The following is a 13,434-nucleotide window of genomic DNA, read 5'->3' as shown; positions in this document are numbered from 1 at the left end:
CTATAGACCTGAGTGGTGCATCATCACAAACAATTTTACAATGATATATATGCTTTAAATCACCTCCTACATGGATTACCTTTTAAATGAGTGCTATCTATCTATCTATCTTTCTATCTATCTATCTATCTATCTAGATGAAGACAAAATACAAAACTAATTTTGTGCAGATCTGGAGTAGCCAATTCTACATTCACAGCTCCCAACCAATGATCATTAATCATATTTTTAGATTTTTGGTGCAGAATTTATGGCGCGTTCGTGTCATATCGGAAAAAACGCAACAATTCAATGACATCTCGTTGCTACAACATGGAAGCGTTCACGTGTTTAACTCATTGGAACGCCCACATTCAAAATAATTTTTATTTAAGAATTTTAAATCAACCATACTTGAAGCGCAGCAGTCATTACTCACTTCTTCTAAGTGGACTTGATTGTATTACTGTGAAAATAACCGATAATTGTGATTTTTATCATCAGTTCGTGACGCCAAGTGGGAGAAATCGGAGCTCGCAGAAAAGTCCCATTTATCCTACTTGTAATTACCACTAGGAAGTCGATGTGAAGGGTTTTTCCCAGTCGGCAGGTCGTATTTACAGTCAATCTGATATGACATGAACACAGCATTAAATACAAAAGTTGTTTACAAAAGGCGAAGACACTGTCGGCTGTCAACATCAATCAAAACAGTGAAACTGCCTGGCACTTTGGCACACTGCTCATTTGTTTACTGTTGCAGGAACAACAAGGAAGTTGCTACATGTAGCTAGCTAGCTTGATTGATCCCTGGTGTGGACAGTTAGCTTCCTGATACTGTGATTGCTGCAATAACAATATATTACTGATGAATGATAGAGAGGAAGGCTCCGCTTGGTCATGACTTTGTTTTGAGGAAAAATTGATTTCCATTTCATCCAGTGCTTGTGGTTTTGTTATCAGTGAGTTTCACATGTAGGAATACATTTCCATCTCCTATGTAATGCATCACAGGCTGTCGTCCAAGTGAGATAAATCAAACTTTTACCAGACTGTCGCCACACCATTACATCCCCATTGTTCCCAGAGGCTGTAAAGGCTTTGACTTAATGTGGTGTAACGAGCACACTTCTGGAAAAACATCTTGATTCACAAAATCCATCCATTTTCTTCTTACTTGTTTAATGAACCCAAAAATCTGTATATTAACTTGAATTTACTCAGTGAAGTAGCTAGTGTTGTACCTAAGCTAATGATGCAAACTTGTTCTACCTGGGCAGGAAAACAAACCAGAAGTGCCGTTTCTGTGAGTTTGTGCGAGAACACTATTTTTTGTTTACATGCACAAAATAGTAATAATACTCTGATTAAGACAGTAGTGTGTTTAAGCTGTTTATATGATTCTATAAAGTGACGCACCCTTTAATAATCCATTTTACATGACATCGTTATTGTGAGTATTCAAAAGGAAATTGACAAAACAACACACAACATGAACTACATCACCAACTACACATGATGTGGAACTTAAACACACTTAAAGGTCCCATATGGTGTAAAGCAGGACTCCCCTTGCCTCTGTGATGATAAAGGAGTTGGATGGTCTATCTAAACATGGTGAAAGTATCAAAACTAAATCCACACAATCCATATTAGAAAAGCGAGCCTCTAAACGAGCCGTTTGGACTTCCGTAACTTTGTGGCGTCACAAAGGTTCGCTCATTATCATTTCTGTAAGAAATAATAGACTAACAAAGTGTTTTTTTCAAAGCGGTCGAGCGGTTGTCATTGTTTATTACCGGAGAGTTTTCCCTACCTGTAGCCGCCGGGCCGCGGCGTCTCACGTTTCACTCTCGAAACGGTTAGCCAATCGGAACAGAGGGGTCGTTAATATTAATGAGCCTTAAAGACACGGCGACAGAAACGGCCTGTTCTTGGTAAGGCTCAGAGAGATGCTGGAAAATGAACGTGGAGAAATGGATTGAGAGTGTTTTTGGTTCATGACACCACACACACAGCTTTGAATGGACCTCAAGACACAAAATAAAACACTGGGAAGTGGAGAATATGGGACCTTTAAAGAAATGCAATTAAGATGGATACATGTTCTGACAGAAAATTGGACATGACCAACATTCCCGCTCGATAGTTAGATAATGGGAATTTCTCCTCGCAGACTTTCATCATCAGACTCCAGCTGCCTCGCTACACAGCTGCAGTGGCGCTGTTCATTTTTTACTGGGATCGTGACTGGTGGAGATAATCTGACGTCGCCGTTTGAGATGGAGGCTTTTCACAGCGGCTTAGGAATTTGAATAGGGTGATGAGGTCACTGGCAGAGGGATTTGACAACAGCTCCTCTGGATCCATTACCTTTCATTTGAACAAAGACGCTCTTAGAGCTGAAGATTGGTTTGGGAAAAAGCGAGCGCTGTTCCTGCGCCTTTATGTTCACCAAGCCTTCAGGTTGCTGTCGTTTTCTAAAAGTGTCCGATGAATCTCTGTTGTGATCGATTGACTCTGTTGATCCCTGAGGGGGGAAATTTGTTTTTTTTCACCTACCCCCCTCCTCCACAGGGAGGTCAGAGGCCACGGAGCTGGTAGGGATTCAGCGTCTTGCTCAACGACACTTCAGCAGCGGCAGTTGCTTGAAGTCGTAGGGGAATCGAACCTGGGACATTACAGAGTAGCCTCTCTAACCAGTAGGCCTCCCTGCTGCCCCTTTCATGATAGACCGTCATGGTTTTATATTTATATTTTCATTTTAAGTATTTAGCAGTCCCACCAGGATTTCGCAGAGTTTTTTTGTGATTACTGCGGCCAAAAATGCTTGATTTTGCTGCGGCTTTTCTCAAAAATTGCGATACAATTTGCAAGGTTTTATGTGCTCTTTTTGTGGTAAAATTGCGGGAATTGGGAAAAATTGCAAGCAAAGGACATTTTTTTTTTCTCTCTCACTCTCTCTCTCTCACTCACTCACTCACTCACTCACTCACTCACTCACTCACTCACTCACACACACACACACACACACACACACACAGCCTCCCCCTATTCTCTCCCACTCTCCGTTTTAAGCTATTAACTCTTCCAAGAGCTTGAATTTTGCACTCACCTCAATTCTTGCAGCTTTTGTTTTGTTTTGCACGGTCTATGGCAGTAATTTTTGTTGGCAGGTGAGCTTTATTCATCTTCGTGCTGCGATGACGTAAGTTACCACGACACCGAATGCAACAATTGGTCCAAATCACAAGCGGTCTGTTGATTTGGCCATTTCATGCGGAAAAGTTGCGGCAACTTTGCAAAACTGCAAGCTCTAGCAAATATTGCGGAGATTTCTTGAATTTGCGTTAATTATTGCGATCACAAAATCGCAAGTTTCTGGAGGGACTGATTTAGCTGATTTATCCAGAGTGTCTTACGATGAGTGGAACAGTAGAATGAGTTTCAATTCCTCGATCACCAACATTACAAGCAGCTAATAGTAAGGAGTGGAAAGGTCAGGGCCTTATGCTGCGTTCCTGTCATATGTTAGTTACCGTAATTGTTATCTTCCGAATGGGAATTTTTCCGGTCAACTTCCGAGTGGCAACTCCAATTAGGAAATATGTGAACTTCGTGAAGGCTCCGATGTCTCCGCCCTGACAGTAAAAAACATGGAAATGTGTCAATGCAGCAACAAACATTGGTCGGCTACAATACAATTTACAATATCAGTTTAAACCATTTTCATTTTCTTCGCTCCTCCGAGTCATTCAGAACAAGGTAGTAGTATTAGTAGTAGTAGTAGTTGATCGTAAAGTACCGAACAGTAAAGAGAAAGAGTGAAACGACGACTGAGGTTTCTGATGCGACATGGGAACGCTTCCAAGTCGGAGCAATGGGAAGTCGTCCCGTCGTTCTGCTTCCTCCCATCTGACGTGAACGCGGCATTAGTGCCATTACAATATTCCTGCAGAATGATGTAATCTCTTGTGAGTGCTTGTAAAAGCAAACAACACAAAATTGTCTCAGAAAATTTGGTGAAATGAGTGTGTAAATACAAAAATGCAGATTAAGTGTTGTTGACAACGAATTGTGTGAAGATTACATTCCACCAGCATGAAATGATTATGTGACATTTTCACCTGTTAGTCACATTAAAAGATTAGTTAACGGTTAAGCTAAAACAACTTTGGTTAGGGTTAAAGTTTTGGTCATGGTTAAATAAGCAAAATTGTACCTGAAACTGACAACTTAACTTCTTTGCATGGCCTCCACATCTTTACTTTCCACTGCACTATTTCAACGTCACTTTTATTGTCAAACCTGTGCCTGTGTTTGCATACTCCCCTGAAATTGTGTAATTAGCATGAACAAGTTGATGTAACTGGTTTGTAAATAGCATGAACACACATCTTGTCTAATAGAGATGTAGGCTTTGAAAATTTTAGTTTTATTGCATGCTTGTTGAGCTACTGCTGCACCGTTGCTCCATCCACAAGAGGAATTGTTTAAAAAAAAGAAGAAGTTTTGCAGTTTGCGATCATCAGATGTTATGAGGTCTGTCTGGTAACTTTGGTTGATGTTTGAATTTTGTTTTGCAATATACAGATATGTTTCTGCTATATAACATTCAAAGAAGAAGTGGTAATAATGCGGGATAGATGATCGATGAAGGAGGCTTCTACAATATCCTCTATGCTTCATTCAGGTCCTCCATTTCTTGATCAAGTGTATGGAAGACCTTGGCAGCTCCTGGAGGACACATTTACACTACATTAAGTCCATATCTTATGCTAATGAGCTGTAACCAGAGCTAAAGCGATCTTTTACAGCTCGGGCTGCAACTGCTAAAAGTCACATGTACAGTATCAAGTTTAAGTTTTGCTTAGTTCTGTTTAGTTAAATGTAGTTGGATATATTTGCACAGAGACAAAACATGCAAAGTGACAATAAACAGGAGTAAAATGCAATGACAGAAAGTACAGAAATATTACAAAATTTCTAATTTGTTTAGGTGAGATAAAAAAAATTAAAAAAAAGACCCAAGAGAGAAAAGTTCCTGGTACAAGAGGATGTGTAAAATGACAAGGAGAAGAAAACAAATTAAATTAAAGAAAGGCCCTGATGCAGAAAATGAAATCATAAGGTAATTGAGAAAGTGTTAGTGCGAGGATATGCATGAGTGTGTGTGTGTGTGTGTGAGCACCAGTGTGTGTGATATATCTAGGCTATAGCAATCACCCTCTCAAAATTCCAGTGGGTACAGTAAAGCGATCGATTTGGCAGCGAGTGTTCAAAGTCAAAGTTAAGGTGATGCACATTCAGGTAAGAAGAATGTGCATCAGCAGTATTCTTCCACAGCCAGCGAGGCCTGCAGCAAGCATTATTCACACTGACTGGTTTCACATAGGTAGCAGCTACGAAATGAAGATTTAGCTTAATTTAGCTGACTCTCGTCCGGAGCGATTTCCGGCAAGTGCGGCAGTAGAAAAGGCTTCAATTCGTCGATCATTAACGTGAAAAACAACCAGTGCAAAGGTAACAACACCCTCAAAAGAGACGTAGCAAAATATTGTTGTGACACGAGAATGATCTTGTATGAGAGAGAAGAGCTGGATGATGAAATTCGAGCTGAGGAAGTAGAAAGGATTTTCTTTCACACTTCGAGACAAGAGATCATGGGATGTCTGTTCTGGTTACACTGACGGTTTACAGTTTAATGGTTTCCACACTGCAGTTTCTTAACCCTGTGTTATCCAAAGGCTGAGACTGGATCCAGGGATAAATCAGCCCCTTTTTCACAGTTTGGACCAGGTAGGGTTTTGATTTTTTTGCCCAAGTTGCAAAGTCAAAATCTCCATATTCAAAAATCAATCGACGATCAATCGACTTCACCTGGACACCATGGGTATTGTCGGTGTTAAGCTCACTCTGAAAGTGTTACAAAAATTGACTGACAATTTTACTGTGAGTCAGAACAGCAAAGTCACTCCCCGTCTTCCTTCAGAGGATGAAAACTTCTTCCCCATGTCATGAATCATCTCTCCTCTATCTTCCTCCCCTACTCTACAACTAATTTGTTCTTTATTCTCTTGGGAAAAAAAAAACCCAAAACATGTCTACCTCACTTCTTAGCTCTTATTGTCACCCACAACTATCTGGATCGTTCCCTTGTGCAAACTGCTGGTCGGATTTTGACTAAACTTGAGAGAATGATGCGTCTCACCACTGTGCTTTGCCCTTTTCAAAATTACACTAATTGGCAATTACAGGACAAAATGAAACGTTTAAATAACCACTGATCTCCCACACCACAAGTTGGCATGACATGAAATTTGGTCCAGCTATACTTGCTCTACAAATTTGTCTGTACTGTACGCTTTATTGGGATTTTCCACCATTATGAGTTTCTTGGAAAACAGTCCAGACAGCAGGTGTTTAGAACAGCAAATGGTTTCACGAACTGGATCAATATTATGTTAGAGCAATCGGTGACAGAGAGGAGAAAAGCGTATCGCTATAAAAATGTTGCAAATTATTACTGTGAAAATACAGATATTTTACTTTCCAGGGGAGAACACTTTTGGATTCGCCACCTGAAAACCTTGTCACCTTATTGATTTGTTGACTGTGTTTCTCTATCTATTGGAAATGGTTTTGTAAGTGTGTAAAATGTAAACATTATCATTATGTGTGTTGCCATGAGAGCTTTGTAATTCATGTCATTGTTTTGATCGGATGATTGGTCATCAATTTGTAAGGTGTACAGATCCTTAACATACATGTTGCTGTTTCATTCTCATCTGTAACACCCAGAAGAAAGCTTTTAAAAACTATTATTCATATGGAGCTAGAGTGTGTGATGCTTTTTTCTTCTTTCATGGCAGATTATTACTTTAACCAAACATGGAAATATCTCAGATCTGGGTTATACATCTCTCTCTCTCTCTCTCTCTCTCTCTCTCTCTCTCTCTCTCTCTCTCTCTCTCTCTCTCTCTCTCAGTCTCTCAGTTCATTACAGGCAGCAGGATCCAGTAGATACTGTCTCTATCAGTCCCGCTGCACATCATTGGCTGCTCACTGGGCTGTGAAGAGCTCAATAGAGCCGACACCATTACACACTGCATCAATAATGACAGGACTCCCGGAGAGGAGCTGCACCGGCAGAGAGTAGAGTAGAGTAGAATACAATAGACAAGACAAGACTAGGTTCTGATAGAATAGAACTAGACTGGACAAAACTAGACTAGAATGGACTACAACTCGACTACACTGGAATAGAGTAGATTAGAACTAGAGTAGACTAAGCAAAACTGGACTACAATAGAAACAAAATAGACAGCAATAGAGTAGACAAGACTAGGTTGTGGTAGAACTAGACAGGACGAGAATTGAATAGATGAGCTCAGACTTGATTGGACTGGACTAGATTTTGACTAGATTAGAATAGAAATCAATAAACTAGACAAGACTAGGCTACAACAGACTAGCACAGAATAGAACTTGACTACACTAGAATAGAATATAATAGACAAAATAAGACTACAATATACTAGACAACAGTAGAATCAAATACAAAAAACTAGACTAGAATAGACTGTAATAAAATATAATTTATGTAGACTAGATTACAAATAGTCCAGACAAAACTAGACTAGAACAGACTAGACTAGAACAGAATATGACTAGACTAGAATACAATAGAATAGATTAGAACTAGAGTAGACAAAACTAAACTAGACTACACTATAATAATTAAAGAATTAGACTAGAATAGACTACACAATAATAGAATAGAACTACACTAGACAAAATTAGACGAGAATAGACTAGAACTCAACTACACTCGAATAGAATAAATTAGAACTAGAGTACACTAAACAAAACTGGGATAGAATAGAATAAAATAGAATACAATAGAAGCAAATGAAAATGAAAAGCAGTTTCAACTCTAGTCTGGGCCGTTATTCACTTTAATCAAATACAATAAATGTATTGGAAATGAATAATGCTATCATACAGTAGAATAAAACAGAACAAAATCAAACACACACACACACACACACACACACACACACACACACCGACAACAATGATAGACAATGTCATTTAAAGCTGTTTTATTGATTTAAAGGTTTGAAGCTAAATCAGACCTCTTCATTAGACTTTGTGTGCTCCAGGCACACACACACACACACACACACACACACCACACACACACGCACACACACACACACACACACACAGCTCTCCCCTGGTGTGATATGGATTTCCTCTGGAGGCTGTCAGACAGAAACCATGAATCTAACAGAGGTGAATGTGTGTTTCTTGAGCTTATCTTGCAGTTCAACACACACATGTCCATGTCCAATGTGAGCGCACATTTATCCATGTCTTGTGCCGTAATGCGATACATGTATGGAAAATAAATGTAAGGCACACAAAATTGATTTTTTGTTATAGTAAACAAAGGAGAGATAGAAGAGAAGAAACAGATAAATGAAAACAAAAAAGAGGCAGTTGATGCTGCTTTGAAGTGTGTGTGTGTGTGTGTGTGTGTGTGTGTGTGTTGGGACTCTGTTCAGTTACTACACACGATTTGACAATCCATTCAGACAAATGGGAGTGTGTTTTTGTATGTGTTTCACAAGTCTATCTGGCTGGACAACACACACATTTCTCTAATGACTGTGAAAGGACAATTACCCAGGTTATAGGGCAAATTCAATGTATGTGTGGCAAATAATTAACTCACTGCACTTTACTTGATGTCACAATTTACCCTTCTCAGGTGCGTAAGTCTCAAATGATACAAATATAGGCTAGTTTGTGGAATCAAGAAATTTATGCATGCTATCACTTACCATACAAAGCAAGTAAAAACTAGCTTAGTTAGCTAGTTACATGCTAGTCAGCTCTGAGCGTCTCAGCAGATTATGTGAGAAAAAAACATCACTGTCATCACAAGTGTATATTACAGCTAACATTACTGTTAGCTGTAACGTAACAGATGACATGTATTGACACAGTGCTGTTCGTGAAAATATCGCAACCCAGTCCGTCAAAAAAGATTAAACTAGTTGAACGTTTGATGGTAATCGTCATCCAGCTAGCAGAGCTAATCAGCCAATGAAATGTGTCCAAATTGGTTCAAAAGGTTTGGAGACCCGCCCACAACAAAGAACAGACTAGAATAGACTAGATCCAGGTGGTTTCAATGCAGAATTTTATGTGAATCTGACGGACGCCAAATGTCCATGTGAACGCCGCCTACAGTTACTACCACAGGCTTTTCAGACTTGCAGTTCAACGAGGACCTAATAAAAATCCTACTGTCTCTAAGCCACATCAGCACATGTGGATACAATTTCTTATCACAAAATATAGCAGAGATAGGAGAGAAGGAATGACAAATGAGACTTAGTTTAAAAAAAAAGGCATGTGTGAGTGTATATGTGTGAGTGCATTCTTGTATTTCTATATTTATGGGGACCAAATGTCCTCACAAGGATAGAAAGAAGAAGAAAATCCTCCAAAGTGAGGACATTTTGACAGTTTTCATTGACAGATTTAGGATTAGGATTTAGGTTAAGGGTTAAAGGATAAGGCTGGTGTTTTTTAATGCATTGCTTACCGTCAACTAATCCTATGAAAATAACAAAATCAACAATGCGTTAACTCCCGTTACTTTCTGACTTCCCACGTTCCCTTTTTAGCCGTCAACCCGGAAGTCATTGGCTCCAATTGTAAGCTAAAAACCTTGAAATACAGCTCACAAAGACATAGTTTACATTTTAAAAATCGCTAACTGTTACCATGAAAAGTCAGGCTGTTGTAGTTATTACCAAATCAAATTCAAATGGGAACAAATTCTTCATTACGCCGGGGACTATTTTCTGTGCTACGGAACTACTTTCCTGAGATCGCAAACGTGTTTACAGCCGGCTTATTAAGTTGTTTGAGGAAAAAGAAGTAGGGTATGTTTAGGGTATGAATGTAGTCAATGAAGGTCCTCACAAGTACAGTAATACAAATGTGTGTGTGTGAGAGAGTGTGTGTGTGCAGGCTTGTGCATGTGTGTGTGTGTGTGGAATAAAGACTTCACTTTAATGCCTAGCGTGGGTGAGTGGGTGAACAGAGAGGTAGGCACAGTTGGCAGAAGAAGAGTTCGCTTTCTCTCTCTCTCTCTCCAGTCTCTTTGTCTCTCTCTCTTCTCTGTCTGTCTCTCTGTCTGTCTCTCTGCCTGTCTCTCTCTCTCTCTCTCTCTCTCTCTCTGTACCTACTGTATAATTTCCTGTATCCTCATCTTCCAGGCTCGTGGCATTGAAAGGCACACGGCTTAGCTTAATCGCCTGCACACGAGAAACTTAGCAGGCGTCTGGCACGCTCCGCGCAGATCGGCAGGAGTGTGTATAAGACTTGGGGTTCTGTGGAGATACGTAGCCTATACACACACACACACACACACACACACTCGTTCACATCTTAAAAGCCGTACATTCCCGTCATCGCACCTCTACTCTACATTATCCGTGTGCAGTTTCTCATTGAATGCTTCTGTTGTTGGGATTTAAGGCTAAATCCCTTAAAGGTCCTGTAATGTTCACTCCTCTTGTGTTTCTTTTTTCATATGAACTGCAGTGGCAGTCATTTATGTTGTTATCCTGCATTAGTACTTAATACAGTGTCCTTCTATGCGTTTATATCCCTGCATTTATCTTGCATTAGTGCTGCAGGTAATTCATTTTTGAATGTTATGAAAAAGAACTTAAAGGAGAAGTTTGGCGATTTTAGACCTATATATAATTCTCTTCCATACCATATGCAGTACTTGGACCCACAGACAATATTGGCTCCAGAGTCAGCTGTCGGTTGAAGCAGCGAGGTCTGTGAAAACAATATGGAGACGACCGACGTATTTCTCTCCACGGCCCGGAAAGCAGCGGCACCGCAGCGTTTCAACTCAGCGGATTGTCTTCTACCTAACCGTCCAAAACTAGATCACTCCACCAGGAACTACCTTTCACCCCACAGCGGTCTGTGCTGCGGCAGAGAAAAATAGTTCTGTGATTTCCAGATTAGTGAAAGTGTTGGAAATGTCAGAATTGTGTCATGAAATCAGAGCTAATTGTAATTTATGTACTTTGTGACTTTTCCGTTTCCTCCCAACTCTCCTGTGGAGCCACAAACGTAGGGTGACCACATTTTCAAACCCCCAAACCGGGACCCTTAAGTGTACCGCACGTTCATGCACACACACATGTATGCGCTTATGCACGCACCATAGGCGTTTTCATCAGGATGGGGGACAGTTATTTCAGCGCTTAGCACACCTAGTGACTGCACCTTTCAACACCATGGACAGCGCCTCAGCAAACAAAAAATGATGTTTTGTCTCCAAAAATCCACCAAAACATAGTTTATTTGAAAACGTACTGACAGATCCTATCAGACAGAGCCACAAGCGTCACAGGCTAGCAACAGCCTTGACAACGACACATTGATTGATTGACACACATACAGACAAATCAGTGTTGAATTCAGACGCATGGTGCATTGTTTATGTTTTTTGATTGGGTTAGGTAATAATGAGCGGGACAGAACATGATAAACGTCTATGTAAGCGCTGAAAACAAGTATAATACTGTTATTATTATTTTAATTGTGGTGAAAACCGGGACAATTTGGTAGTGAATGTTGAAAACCGGGACATTTTAGTGTTTTACAGATATTTGTTGGGACTCGGGACACCCATCTTGAAACCGGGACAATCCCGTACAAACCGGGACGTCTGGTCACCGTACACAAACGGCTTTTTTGAAGATATTTTGACAAACAGTTTGGACTCATTGTTGCAGCAAGAGGCAGCGGAGCTCGCTGCTTCAACCGACAGCTGACTCTGGAGCCAATATTGTCTGTGGGTCCAAGAATAACAAGTATGTAAGACACAAATTATATGTAGGTCCAAATTTGCTTATCCTTTAACTACTATGTTGCAACACAAAACTATTTCAGCAATCTAGCCATCAGACAATTCCTTGTAAATATGAAAAAGAAAGCAAAACTTGATATTTCCCAATAATTCCTCTTAGGGATAGAGTAAAAGTGCAGCAGTAGTTCAGCTGGCATGCAGGAAGACAGCAGCTGCATCTCAGGAAAACCTCTGCAATGTTTCTCTAATCGATATTTTAAAGATGATAGGGTGTTTCTTGAATGAATGTGAAGAATGTGTCACATTATCCATGTGCAGTTTCTCACTGAAACTCTCATAATGTGATACAACACAGCAGGCGGCTGCCATCAATATGTCATTGTGCGTGTGTCATACACATACATGCATACATATACCGAATGTACAAAACATTACGCACATCTTCCTGATATTGAGTTGCAGCCTTATTTTGCATAATCCACATCTCAACTGTGTCAAAGCTTAGAAATCCTTCTCGAACTCGTCTCTGCCTGGATTCACCTGATTCAGTGTCTGTAATGTTTCCTACATTCAGTGTACTGTACATTTGACAAAAAACTCATGAAGATCGATGTTTTCCATAACAGCTTGTGCATACACACGTCTCCAGCTGCATACAAATGATTGGTAGAGTGTGAATGTACAGCGGTAGCCATCAACTGGCTTCATCTGTTCAGTCACGCTCCTCCACCAGCTGCAACACACACTGCAGACTAGTTTTTCTCAAAGGATATGATGTGATATGATATGATGGATATGATGCAGTTTGATTGATTACATATTTATTGCAGAATTGATCAATACTACACTGGTTGTCTGTGGAAAGCCCTCAAACTGAATTGACTCTAATTCAGCAATTTAACTGGATTCCACATGCATGAATGTTCTTATTATTACTATTATTAGTAGTAGTTGTTTTAATAGTTTTAGTGTCCCATAATGGTGTAAATTCTGTTTTAGAGGCTTTACGACCCTGACAAGAATACAATTCTTGTGGAAACATTGAATACTTTATTTTTTGCCATGAAAATGGTCCAATATAAAGCTGTTAAATATCAGCATATGCTGGTTATTTCAATCCAAAAATGCTGCTGTATCAATCGAACCCTACTTGAAAAAGACACAAAATCTGAATTTTCTGAGCAGGTCCTCTCAGATGCGAAACAATAATGCAGCAGTAGTGCAGTAATCATGCAGTAATCATGCAGTAGGATGTCTACAATGGCTTCTGTACAGAGAGATAATGCAGCATGCAGATATCTGTGTGCAGAAGATATTCGCTCTTAAATGAGCGTGGAAATCTGCCTGTGAAGAGGCGTAGCAGTAAAATACAGAAGCAATGGTGTTGGGAGGCAATGTGTCATAGTAACTTTTTACTTTTCCTAGTAACAAGTACCGCAACAAATTACTATCTCAATTTGACTTATACTATCTCTTATAGTATAATAGTCTTTCTGCCACTTATCACGGATTTGGAGGTTGTTGTATCTGTCTGTGTC

Source organism: Centroberyx gerrardi, chromosome 18, assembly GCF_048128805.1.
Source record: "Centroberyx gerrardi isolate f3 chromosome 18, fCenGer3.hap1.cur.20231027, whole genome shotgun sequence".
NCBI classification, from domain to species: Eukaryota; Metazoa; Chordata; class Actinopteri; order Beryciformes; family Berycidae; genus Centroberyx; species Centroberyx gerrardi.
The sequence above is the reverse complement of the archived record's forward strand: the minus strand, read 5'-3'. Positions refer to the sequence as shown.